At 38.7% G+C, this 13,601-nt stretch overlaps 1 protein-coding gene across 1 annotated transcript in view; it reads left to right on the top strand.

Moving 5' to 3' along the window:
• Positions 1-2,442: 2,442 nt before the first annotated feature.
• LOC128734770 (calpain-C) overlaps positions 2,443-13,601 on the top strand; it is a 64,816-nt gene continuing 53,657 nt past the window's right edge. The window contains exon 1 of the mRNA XM_053829113.1: positions 2,443-3,485. The gene's annotated coding sequence lies outside the window, so the exon portion shown is untranslated. The remainder of the gene's footprint in view (positions 3,486-13,601) is intronic.

The raw sequence follows: 13,601 nt of genomic DNA, 5'->3' as shown, positions 1-13,601 counted from the left end.
AGCGGGCCCCCATACAAATAAAAAACACAAATTTCTGTATAACTTGAGAACTAATCAAGCAAATGGAACAAAATTTGTCATGTGGATGTTTTTGGAGACAAGAATTTTTCCAATGGTGAATTAAGACCCCTGCCCTTTTTAGGAGGGGAATTATGATCCCTTCCCCTTCAAGAGGGGGGCTCCTATACAAATGATATACAAATTTCATCATAACTCGAGAACTAATCAAGCAAATGGAACTAAATTTGGCATGCGAAGGTTTTTGAAGGCAAGAATTTTTTCTATGGTAAATTAGGATCCTTCCCCACTTTAAGCGGGGGGCTCCTATACAAATGAAATACAAATTTCCTCATAACTCGAGAAATAACCAATCAAATGGAACCAAATTGGCAAGTGGTGGTTTATGGAGCCAAGAATTTTTCTATTATGAATTTGGACCCCTCCCCACTTTAGGAGGTGGGGCTCCCATACACATGAAATACAAATTTTCCCATAACTCCATAACTAATCAATCAAATGGAACCAAATTTGGCATTTGGAATTTTTTTTATGATGGTTTGAGACCCCTCACCCCAAATTGTGGTAGGGGGATAAGGACTCTCATACAAATAAAACAGAAATTTTTGCGTAACTCAAAAACTAATCCAACTCGAGAAATGTTAGACTTTTCATAAAACATTAGTCAATAGTCTCTCCGCAGAGATCACCTCTATCTAAGTTTATTTGTTTTCCTAGGTCTACTGGCCTCTATTACTTTCCTTCAGTTGGGCCCGAACGAGCAACGGCGAGTAAGGAGAGGATCACCCCTGTGAAATGGTACTTTCCATGAAAAGATTTTCAGTGAACTGGTACATTCCGCGAAAGGGTTTTCGCGAAATGGTTTTCCGCGAAACTCTATATTCCGCGTTATGGTCAACTGAGAAATGGTGTGGTTAAATAGTATTCGGCGAAATGTTATACACTCATGGTGAATATTTAAACGCTATCAGCTTTATTTTATCAGGCTAAGCAATGGGGGGAGTTGTTTTCTACTTTACTGTGGGAAAATTTGAATATTAAACCTCCCATGAACTCCTCAGAAACTTGCAAAACTCGAGATTGGGGCAAAGGTCATCCGAGATTCAGGATTTATGTACAACACAGTTTAATTTGTGGCAATACAAAGTTTGACGGGTCAGCTAGTATATAATAATACTAGCTGAGTGCCCGATCTTACTCGGGGAGCCTTTGTCTTACAGCCACTTGTACATCGGTTATTGTAACCGAAATGCTTATAATGCAAAAATACAACGCTTGTTTCTCTTTCGGACGTTCCTCCCCATTTGTCAGCTCTCCCTCTTTTGTCTACCCGGCCACCTGCACACTATTTTCCTATTTGCACCTTCCGCTTTTAACAATGGCCACTTCAACCATAGGAAATAAATAGTTTTGTTATTGTACTTTTCTAAACACAGCTGCTTTTTATTTATTTATTAGTTTAGTATTACATGCTATCCTAATAAAAAATAGTAGAAGGTGCAACAGTGTTTCTTTTAGAAAACTTGAGGCTAATAAAATTAGAAGCGATTAGCAACAAATTTAGTCTAATTTATGAAAATTATTACCAAGAATAATGTAATAACTATTCTTTTTTAAGGAATAGTTGTTCGAATCAGCAATATGAGTGTTTATAGTCTTTTAAGCAACGTGTACGACCATTTCTTTCTGCCGTATTACAGTTTTTTAATGCTTACAATACTTAAGGGTAAGTGATAAAAATACAACAGTAGATCTTCTACATTTATAGGTATACTGATTACTGATACAACCTATAGAGAACAGAATATCGTAAAATTTTAGCTTAGCTTAGAAGATCCACATAGAATCGTATGTCGGCAAAAACATGATGAAAATAACAGCTTAAGTTGCAAGTAGTTACGATCTGAATCACTGAATAACCATAGATTTTACTAACACCAACATGAACGCTCGTCACTTTCTTACATATTTTTCCATCGCTTCATAACATCGTCGGACAAGCTCCACAAATCAGTAACAGCAAGCTTTTAGCAAGAGTAGAGTGAAAAAATCCGCTATATGTACATACAACGAATCAAAAAGAAGAAAAAAATCGCCGTTCAACTTCGCGATATGAAAGTTGCCTTCTCGCGCTCTCGAAAACCGCCGTCTCAACAAGAGTGAAGTTCCAAGGCGAAACTCTCGACTTGGCGAACAAGTTCTCTTTGGTCGGTCGGTCGATCGGTCGGTTCGGTTGGCCCGTTTTCCGCTGGTGGACGTGGAGTGCCGTGTGGCTTCCCCGCTACAGCTGCGTTACAGAGCCAAGCCAAGCCAAGACACTCGCTCTGCGCGATGTCTTTTCGCTTTACGCTTTTGCGCAACCAGTTCGCTAGGAACGTTCGTCCGACGCAGACAAATATCTTACGGTTATTTTCGCGGTCGCCTAACCGAACCGATCCCTGAAATTTCCCCCTACTTGCTCACCCGTGTCCGTCGAAGATTGCAAAATTCTTGGCGAAACTGGAATACTTGCATTCAGTGATTGCGCAAAAGAAAAGAACGGTCCAGTGAAATCGGAGGCTTTGAAGTTTAACGGATGATTTACTTTTTAGCTTCAATTACCTGTGAGTGTAAGTGGCACGAAAGATTCCAAAAAAAAGGTGACGAACCTTCAAGCGTGAAGTGATATTATTGTGACTCGTGTGCAACTTCGAGGGCCTTTCTAAATTGGAGAAAATACAGGTACCCTCAAGTGGTCTTTGCTAAACCCCAGCGTGAGGTGGATGAATGTGTCAGTGAATGAGATCATCACCTGTTGCCGAAGGAATTCGACGACAATCTCGTTTTTTTCATGGTAACATGTTGAAGAGTTTTCCAGTCTAAAGCAGTGCCCTTTTCCGCGCAAGCACCAAAGCAGTTAGTAGCGCTGTGTGAAAAATTGGTACACCCAAAGTGAAAATTTTCCTCCCACGAGTTTGCTTACTACTAAGTCTACTGTTCCGTCTGCATGCTTGGAGCATAAATAAACCAGAAATGAAGAAGCCACTGCTGCGGTGAATGTGTACAATTTATTTTTTCTTTCATAACATTGAATTTTTAATGCAACAGAAAGCTGCTGCTATCGTGGTGTGTTGAAAAGGCAAAACCAAGTTTTCATGTTGAAGCAGTTTTTTTTCGTGGTTCGCCTGACCAATTTGGGATGATTTGATCCAAGCGCGCGCGTGAAGGTTGCCTAAGAGCCTCACTTTGCTTTTGCCTTGCCGCACGAGTTTTTGACGAGGAGAAAAGAGAGTGACGACTGTTCGAAACCTGTTTTTCTGCTTCGAGAGGTGAAACAAAAAGTGCAACAAACGGGCAATTTCTTTATCATAGCATTTGAATTCATCTTCATCTATTTTATCGGATAACCTTACTACTACTACGCGTTGGAAAAAGGCCGGTGCGGTGCACAGTAGTTTCACACACAGCTGGAGTCGGCATTACAGTTGGTGAGTATTCTATGGTTTGCAAGCACCAGTTTTAACTAGTTTTTTGCTGTCCAATATGGTGACCATTATGCGTGTTTACATATATTTTTGAAAATAGCTTGAAAAAATAGCTAGAGACAGTCTGCGAAAACAAATAAGTTGAATTGAGCAACTTTATTGAAAGCATAACAGCTGCTAAAAACGCAACTGAAATAAAAACAAATTTGTCAAATGCATTTTTATTCTTGTATTTAATTCGAGTTTTGTTTTAGAAACCATTTTCACCCTATAATGCTTTTAATAAAGTTACAATAGTATTTCGTTTTTTTTTTGTTTGAACGGATTTGATAATAATTTATTTGTTTTTCCTAACAGAAATAGTTCATAACTTCGCTCCCATTTGAATTACACAGTTTAAATTTTAAATTATGAAGATTTCGTTGGAAAAGAAAACCCGACTTAATCCACCTAGCAGAGAAACGAACCTTTGTTATACCAACACTATATGTCATTTGATACAGAAATCGACACGTTGTCGAAACTTAATTCAACTACTTGCTAACGTGGTGTTAGTTATCATCCATATGCATCCTAATGATGAATAGTTTTCAGAGAAAATGTGTATTTAATTACAAGATTGGTCCAAAGGCACTTTGGACACTCTTGATTTCCTAACATTTTTATTAAATAAGCTTAGATCGGTAAGATAATTTCTCATCAAATTAAGCAGATGTATCCAGAGCATTGAGGTTTCTCGTTTGTTATTAAAATAATTGAAATCTTAAGAAGTATCTAGATAAAATTGTTATAAATTATTGTACATTTTAATGTGTTGTTTGCGATTGATCATAATTATCAAATTAATGGTTCAATCAAAAAACAACTCATTACCCAGGTAATCAATAAGCTTTACCTTAAATGCTACTTGAAATCTATTTTGGCAAAATATACAGCTATTTTACTGCTAATTCCGTTATAGTACTTGCAATGCATAGTTGCGTTACAACATTTATGCAGTCAAAAGGCTAATAAACAGTAACATGCCTTGAAAAATGCCAGATATGCTAATAAGTGACTGATTTACTACTTATGTTAATGCTTATTGGTTACCTGGATAGTGATCTATGAAGTCATATTACCTTTCATACAAAACTAGCAGCGCATAAATCGGTTTGGCCATTTCTGAGAAACGTTCGACTAAATGATCCCTTGAAAAAGCACGTTTTTAAGCATAACTTTTGAACTACTTCAATGTTTTCAATAAACTCAAATTTTTGGTGGTACCAAGTTTGAGCAGCTTTTATTTGATATTAAAATTGTTGAAAGCGGTTGAGGGGTTCCGGAGAAAATCATGTCACGTAAATTCATTTAACGAAACAAACGTTAAATCGCAAAACAATTCAATAGTGAACTACATGGTGCAAAGCAAAGTTTAGGGTTTAAACGTATTTTTATGACTTGGCCCTTCTTCATCGACAGATCTCGCAGCCGGCTGTTAGTGTACAGGACAACTACGGAGTTAGTGCAATGGTCCTACTGACTCTATATACCTAGCAAGGATCACCTAGCCGAGATTCGTATGTTCGACTGGCTTGTTAGACCAGCATCGTACCTCGAAGCTAACCGGGCGGATCTACAACGTTGTAACACCTTGCTAATAAGCATAATAGCGAACGAATCGGTTCAGCCATCTCCGAGACACAGACGACTAAAGTCAAGCGCTAGATACACTCATACACACACAGACCTTGCTCATTACAGTCGAACCTTATCGATTGGTATATGTGACACGGTCCTCCGAACCTCGGATCAATTTCATGTTTTTCGATTAATTTCTAAACCTTTGTTATAGTGTAACAAAAGTAAAAAGTCCTAATATATCCACATTCCGCTGGGCTATATTCAATCTCGTGATGTCAAATAGAAGATATTTTATAGGGATGGTATGGTCCTTACTCACGGCACGCATTTATTCTTTATATCTAACAGTATTGGCCGTATAAGAGCGTTTTACCCTACTTATCTCGGACTACAAAGATGTATTGATCAATAACTCTAGAACCTGGTGTGATAAAACCGATCTTACGCTATAAAAAAGTTATTTTCATACGGATTCCAATGTCAGGGTATTTGTTTGTAACAAAAAAACCATTTTACCTTAATTTTCCCAGTCACGAAAATTAGGGTCATCATCACTTGGCCAAAACAAAAAACTAACAACTGCTGTGAACAAACACTAAGGTTTTGGAATGCATAAAAATGTCTTTCTTTTGGTGAGTATAAACTGATTCATAATCATATTCATATTCATATTTACATTTAGAAAATTAGAGTAAATACCGTTTAGTCTACCAAAACATCAACAAACAACCATGTGCCGTAAACAAATTCTCTGTCATCGAATTCCCCAAAAAATAGGTTAGCAAAACAAAGCAAAGCCTTGCTAATAACGGGTGGCAACTAAAATTTTGGATTTTTTTCTCAGGCTATCAAAAAAGAACAAAAATACATGAAGAAAATCTGTTAATATTTTTTGAAGCTATGGTTTTTACAATTGATGGAGGGACGGGAAAGTAATTAAAATTTTTCGGGAAAGGGGGGTGGGAAAGAGTGGAAAGGAAGGGGGGGGGGTAATAGGTAGCTACGCTTAACAAGTTGTCGTTGTGACTGCTATCTTTTTGTCCAATGCTGGAAGGTGCATGGGTCGAACCAAGCTATAATCAGAGGTTATAACCAGATTTGAACTTGTTAAGCGTAGCTACCTATTACCCCTGCCCCTTTCCCAGAAAAGTTTCATTACTTTCCCCTACCGTCCCTCCATCAATTGTAAAAATCATCATTTCAAAAAATATTAATATTAATGCCTGACCGCATTTCAAGGTCAAAGACTAAAACACGAGTTTGGTCAAGAAAATCTAATTTACCGAAATTAAAGATACGTTATCCATTGTTGAAAAAAAAATCCGTAATCGGCTGTTCGGTCAAGCTTCCGCTTGATTTCGAAACAGAAGCGTTGTACGGCCGTCATGTCAACTTTGCGAATGCATCTCCTGATTCTACCAATCAACTGTTTGCAATTCGTGACTCTCCAGTTAATTTTGTACACCAAGAAACTCAAAATCCCGAAGAAATCTTCGAGTGGGCGCACTGAGACAGATTTTTCGGGTCGTGATTTTTGGGTACAAATGGGATCGAATGGGTATTCAGGAACGATTGTGTTTTATTGGCGTAATACGAAGTTGGCCTATCACGGCCAAAACACGTATTGTCCATCTGCATGATGTTTTTGTAGAAACTGGAGCAAAATTTTCTTCTAACATGCGTCTGGTGCAAATCTTAATTGATAGCCAAACCAGAGGAAGTGTTGTTGAAGGCACGAGAAAGAGAATGATGTCCTTCTGCGTCCATAATTTTGGCTGGTCTTCCACTACCTTGCTTGCGAATAGTTGTTAGGCATCTTAGGATATGGTAAACAGTTGAAGCCGCAACATATTCGCTGTTGAAATATTGTATCGTATACTTTTTGCCGATATTTCTGTGGCAGTTCGTAGAAGTATACAAAGCGCGCCTAGTAAAGGATCTTCATGTGCCAAACAGTTATCATTTATGTGCATGTGAAAAATTTGCACATACAATTCATATGCGTATAATTTTATGTGTATTTCTGGAAGAATTGTGTTTATATGCGACACATGATAATCATATGGAATTTCATATGGAAATTTACTATTGCAGAATATTTTGAGTGTACTTAACAACCCGTCATTTTAATGGTAGAATCTTTCAAAACCATAAAAGTTATGGTGGACTACAATAAGTTTTAGTGTTTGTACTGTATTTGCATCCTACTGTTATAATAATTTTTATCTTTGTGCTATGGTTATTTTTTCCGGGTATTTCTTTCTCTACACTAGTTCAGCAAAAAATTACTCTCATTCGGTTTGTTTACATTTACGTCCTTTTAAAAAGTGGGTGCCGATAATTATTTGACTTTCATTTTTTCATTCCATCACATCATGCAGGGGATTAATCTTGAGGCTATCCTTTTCGTTTTCGTCCCGCAGACGTGTGGAGCCCCGTTTGGATTTTTCGCTCGTATTGACTAATAAAAGCGTTTTTGATGTAGCGAAACATATCATGGTGCCGCGCTACAATTCGCGACTGCAAATTATCTCTTTTCTCACGCTTCAGGCTTCAACATTTTTAACTCCTCGCAAATCTAAAGCATGAAACATACGCTATCAATTTGAATGTCTGCTGCGAGCTTTAATGCTCCTACCAACAAACCACTGAATGCTGCAGCTACCGGAAAGTCTGCCATAAACGACGAGTGTGTTCCTTCATGTTGCAACTCATTTCGTAATTTCAGGGTTCCTCACCGCAGGTTCCTGATGAGGTTTTGTCTGCTTGGTTGGAACAGGACATTTCACCTGCTCCATCTACATTTGAAAATAAAATTAAAACAATACTAACCAGTGCGTCCGAGTTTCCTTCATCGTCAGCGAAACTTTCAGCTTCTGTCAATTCTTGCTGAGGAGTTTCGTCATTTCAACGGCGGTAGAAAGCTAACAATATAGCGGGCGACGCGTTCACGCAGATGACATCTTTTGAGCTTCAGAAAATATTTAAACCGAGGCTTCAGGAAGAAAGAAAGGATTTTGGAGTTCTAACGAAAGCTAACTTGGCGCACATAAAACTTTGGTTTACCGCCATGATAGTTATTTTGAACGATGTAATAATGGTCACTTGAATTGATAGGAAAAGTTTCAATTCGTTTCGATTGCAATGCCGAATCCACGGCACTCGTTTATTAGCACGTAAGCAAGGCAACGAGCATGGATATCCAGTGGTGCCAATCTAAATAATTAACCATGGAATGGACTAGATATTTGTGCAACTAAATTGAAGATGATAGAGCGTCGAAAATATTCTGATTCTCTCTTTCGGAAAGTATGTGTCAATCTATACCTATAAAAATGGATTTCTGTCTGTCTGTCTGTCCATATGTTCCTTAGAGAATCGAAAACTACTAAACCGATTGGCGTGAAAATTTGCATGCAGAGGCTTTTGGGGCCAGGGAAGGTTCTCTCGATGGCAAAAGACCCCTACCCCCACTAAGAGGGGGGGGGGGCTCCCATACAAATCTATGCCTATAAAAATCGATTTCTGTCTGCCCTATGCTCCTTATAGAGTCGAAAACTACTGAACCGATCGGAGTGAAAATTTGCATGTAGGGGTTTTTGGTGCCAGGGAAGGTTCCTATGATGGTTAGAGATTCCTCCCTCCACTAAGAGGGGGGGCTCCCATACAAATGAAACACAAATTTCTGCATAACTCGAGAACTAATCAAGCAATGAAATAAAATTTTACATGTGGGTGTTTTTCGAGACAAGAATTTTTTCTATGGTGAATTGAGACCCCTCCCCACTTTAGGAGAGGGTGCTCCTATACAAATGAAATACAAATTTCCTCATAACTCCAGAACTAATCAAGCAAATGGAACCAAATTTAGCATGTGGGTGTTTTTGTAGGCAATTTTGTTTTCTATTGTGAATTGAGACCCCTCCCCTTTTTAGAGGGGGAATAATGACCCCTCTCCCTATTAAGAGGGGCGGCGTCCATACAAATGACATGAAAATTTCCTCATAACTCGAGAACTAATCAAGCAAATGGAACCATATTTGGCATGTGGGTGTTTTTGGATACATTGTATATTAAAACACCCATGAACTCCCCAGAAACTTGCAAAACTCGAGATTGTGACAAAGGTCATTCGAGATTCACGATTTATGTACAACACAGTTTAATTTGTAGCAATTTGAAGTTTGTCGGGTCAGCTAGTACATAAATAAAAGGACGGTATATGATTGTCAAGGTTCTGTAATCTGTTTAAAGTTCATAGTCATTGACATTTAATGCGAAGCAAAGCCTTGGGCTTAAACCGTCATTTGACATTACCCTTCTTTATCGACAGATTTCGCAACCGGCTGTTAAAGTACAGGAAAATTACGGGGCCAGTGTAACGATCCTACTGATTCTATCCAGCAAGCACCGCCTAGCCGAGATTCGATCATACGACGACTGACTTGTTAGACCAGCATCGTACTTCGAAGCTAACTAGGCGGGTTAATACTAAATGAAAGTTCCGTTAATAAGCCTTTATGCTACTACTGTCAGAAGATCTTTTTGGAGTTAAGTATGTTTCTCGACATTGAATAATAGTTGTACAAAAGTAATATTATTTGTTAGGGATAAACACTGTGATTTTTTGTATTTTTACATCAAATCAGTAAAACTAGTCATCCTATATACAACAACCGACACAATCTTCTTAGAATGTTACGGATTATTCACGGGTAAAAGTACCATCCAACTACTATAGAAACAACAATATATATAGCCCACCAATGGCCTCGATATAACTGCTGAGTCAATCCGTTCTACCCACCCGGGCCAGCCGGCTCGCCCCGTTTAGAATTGTAGCAATACGTGTGCAGCAATTTAATTCTCGGCGAAGCAACGCGGAGGGCGATCAAGCAAGCAAAACCAGTGAAAAGACAGACCCGTAACAGCAACAGCACATGACGGAAACAGTTATATTTCTACATTTCATCTGTGCCTACACTCCAACTTCAGCAGCACAGCCCATTCACAGCCATTGAACGCGTTTTTATATGTATGTTTCAGGTGTATTTAATGGAAAATGTGTACACAAATAATAAAATTCCTCATGCAATATCAAATCTTTCACTTTATTGGTAGCCTGTTACCTCTGTATGTATGTGTCTCCTGTGGGCATGTATGATTTTTCCAAATTGTTTGGAAGCATAAAAGAACAGTGTTTGAAATGTTTGTATCTTAAAAATTCGTCAGTGTAAAATCTCTTGATTTACATAGATCCGAAATGATCATAAAAAGCTTGAGTTTTAGCTACTATTTTCTATTTGGCTGCAAAACACAAATTTTAAGTTTGAATATCCCTACCAAACTATAATTTTATGATTTTCGTTTAACTTATTACATAATATTCAATGGAACTGAGATGTTGTAAAACAGCATAATATGCCCTACTGCTTCTTGATTTTTATTTTAAAAAGTTTGTGAGATTTCATATTTAACAACATCACTTGCGAATCTTTATGATCAATATAGATAACCTTCAAACAAGAGGTTGCGTTATGTTTAAATCACATCCCTGCCACAAAAGTAATTACCATACATTTTACTTGAAGCTGTTTGAGCTATGTTCACTATCTCTATCTTATGTCAATATTTGACAGTTGCCGTAAACATTGCGCGATTAAGCTTCTTCATTCACACGCTTGCATGCTTGAAAAAAATTGTTGGTTATATCATGTTTTTTTATATTATCGGCGTCGAAAGACATGTAGTTTGTTGCTCTCTTTTAATTTTATTAGTTTCCCTTTCAATACATAATCCCCAGGACGTCAAATTAAAACTAAATCATAACAAAACACCACCATTTTCGGGGCCGAAAGAGGTTAATTTTAGTAAGCGGTTCGCCTACATGCGTGTGTACAAGTTAAATTCCCAATTACCAATATTAGCTGTTTCTCAAACGTAAAGTGTACACTAATAAGCTACTATGCGTTCGACCTATGTGGCGAAGCTATTAACCGCCGTCCGAGACGGGCGGCTTAAATACACAGACCTCGGCGAATCACCTTCGACGGCAGAGCGACCGAAGCCAGCGCACTTGAATGTAGGTACACAAGCGCAACAACGAAAATAATGAAGCGGTCGATGTTTGTAAATAATTTAAAATGCCCTTTCAAGGCTAATCTGCGAAGCTGTTGGGTACCGAGAAATAAATCCTTAATAAACCTATGAAAATGAATTGAAATTAACCTGTTGCGAAATTACTCATTAAACTAGCCGCACAAAATTAACAATTTGATGCAGATCTACGTCTTTGTTTACTATACTGGATGTTACTTTGCAGAAAAAATATGAAAGTGTTATGTTGGAGTGAAAGTTTTCAAACAATCATAACATTTTTTACTACTGAATTAAGTAAATGTAATTGTATGTAATTAATTTATATCATGTTTTCTTTGCCAAGAAAATTTTTAATGAAACGTTACATTTTCTTTGTCTTGCTCTACTTAGCCTTACTTTACTCACTTTTACTTTAGTTACGAAGATCCGTTATTGATCCTGCGCTGATCGATTTATGGTCTATGGTCATCCAGTGCTGTAGGTAGGGGGCTGCCATTTACCAATTCCTCGAACACTAGCTGAATGAGGTGTGGGGGCTGCCTCGGAATCTGCGACGTTGGGTATTCTGACCACATGTCCAGCTCATTGCAGCCTGGCGCAATGTATTGTCTTCACTTTATCTTCACTTTGATACAGCTCGTGGTTTATGCGTTTGCATTTTACACTCCATTTTACACTTCTTATCTTCCTTTACAATCCATTTTACACTTCTATTTTACCGCCAAGAGTTGATTATAGCTTTTTACGATTAAAAACTCCGAGAACTTGGCGACTTTCTTTCTCTAGCGTTCATGCCTTGTAAAGGTCTACGCACCCACCGATGGCCTGCCAAACCAAACACTTTGGAACATTTTGGTTTCATCAGCCACTCCTGGTACAGCTTCCTGGTGGGGGTTTTGACTACCGTGTTTTGTTTGTCGTTCCGGTTCGGTGCCTTTCGGACCATAAAAATGTGAAGGCCGGCACGGTTAATCGTTTTTTGGATAAACCAGATGGAAACATTTGCATGCTTCGTCTTGTATACATTAAAAATGGGCTGATTTTGGCCATTGTTTTTGCGAGTACTCCCCAACCGGTGGCGAATCCATGCACTGCCAATCGTAGTAAACCTGTAGTACACAGATAAAAATTAACAGCGTTATCAGTTGATGGACCGGGCTAAAACAGTCACGCAACCAGTCTAGATGATTTGTTCGTATTGCCAATTTCACTCCGGAGCGAAGAAGTTGGACATCTTGAGGCATTTCGTATCCACCGGATATAGCCTATCCGGCATTTACAACTTCAGGGCTTATGGTGAACGGAGAGATATACAGTATGAAGTGCCTACCGGAAGTTGCCAGTTTCATTAAAAAGTATCAGGCGAAGGAGGTTGTTATCTTGTGAGCAGACCTGGCATCAACCCATTATCATTGGAGGAAACGGATGACGATGAACGTTGTACCGAAGACCACCAATTCTTCCAACGTCTCTCAGCTGCGATAACAAACCGATAACAAATTTTATGGTTCGAAACACAAACAAAGAATGTACTCCAATCATTTCATGGCAAAATCGGAGAAGCAGTTGATCGCCTAGCACTGGCCGCCCAGCGGGGCTTGCTTACTTACCATTGTGCAATGTTCATTAGGATTTACTCTGCATAACAACGTTTCGGCAATAAACTCGGTCCGTCTCCAATTTCTCGAATTTCTCATCTTGTGGAGTCTCTAGTAAATATGACTTCCGACGAGAATGCGCATTTCTTTGCTGCAGTTGTTATCCGACGACATCAATACAAATACACGTATATACAAATACAAATTATATAAATTCGTCCACCACCTCGAACTCGTCCCGTCGACTACTACACTATTGACTATGCGAGCTTGATCCTACTTGGTTGTAGACGTATCACCACTAATCTAACCTTCACTGCTTCACGTTTGAGCTTGGTATATTACTCAACAAAACAAAATGGTTAAACAATGCACGTTTTCGAAAGTTCTCCATTTTAAATGATCTAAGCTTTAAAATTACACTTTATATTTTGAATAATTTTGAATGATAAACATGAAAAGAAAACTGAGATGAGAAACGAGGAGCGCCAAACCGGGTCTTTGCCAAGGGCGCCAAACCGCCATGCTACGGCTCTGTTCCTTGGTGCTGGTATTCGCTGATATTGGTGCTGTTCTTGGTCTTGGTCTCGGCGTAGTGCTGCTTCCACCGTTTGATCGTCTCATGTTCATCCGACAAGATCCCTTCCTTTTTATCCCGACATGTTTTTGCTGGCGGCACAAAGCCTATCCCGCAGGCTTCAGTTTCTTGTAGAATTTACGCGTGTCCTGTTCCATGTCAGCGCACTCCATTTCTTCCAGGCGGCGCTTCTTATCCCGGAAAAAAACTGGGTTTGCTGTC

Source organism: Sabethes cyaneus, chromosome 2, assembly GCF_943734655.1.
Source record: "Sabethes cyaneus chromosome 2, idSabCyanKW18_F2, whole genome shotgun sequence".
Lineage (NCBI taxonomy): Eukaryota > Metazoa > Arthropoda > Insecta > Diptera > Culicidae > Sabethes > Sabethes cyaneus.
The sequence above is the reverse complement of the archived record's forward strand: the minus strand, read 5'-3'. Positions and strand labels throughout refer to the sequence as shown.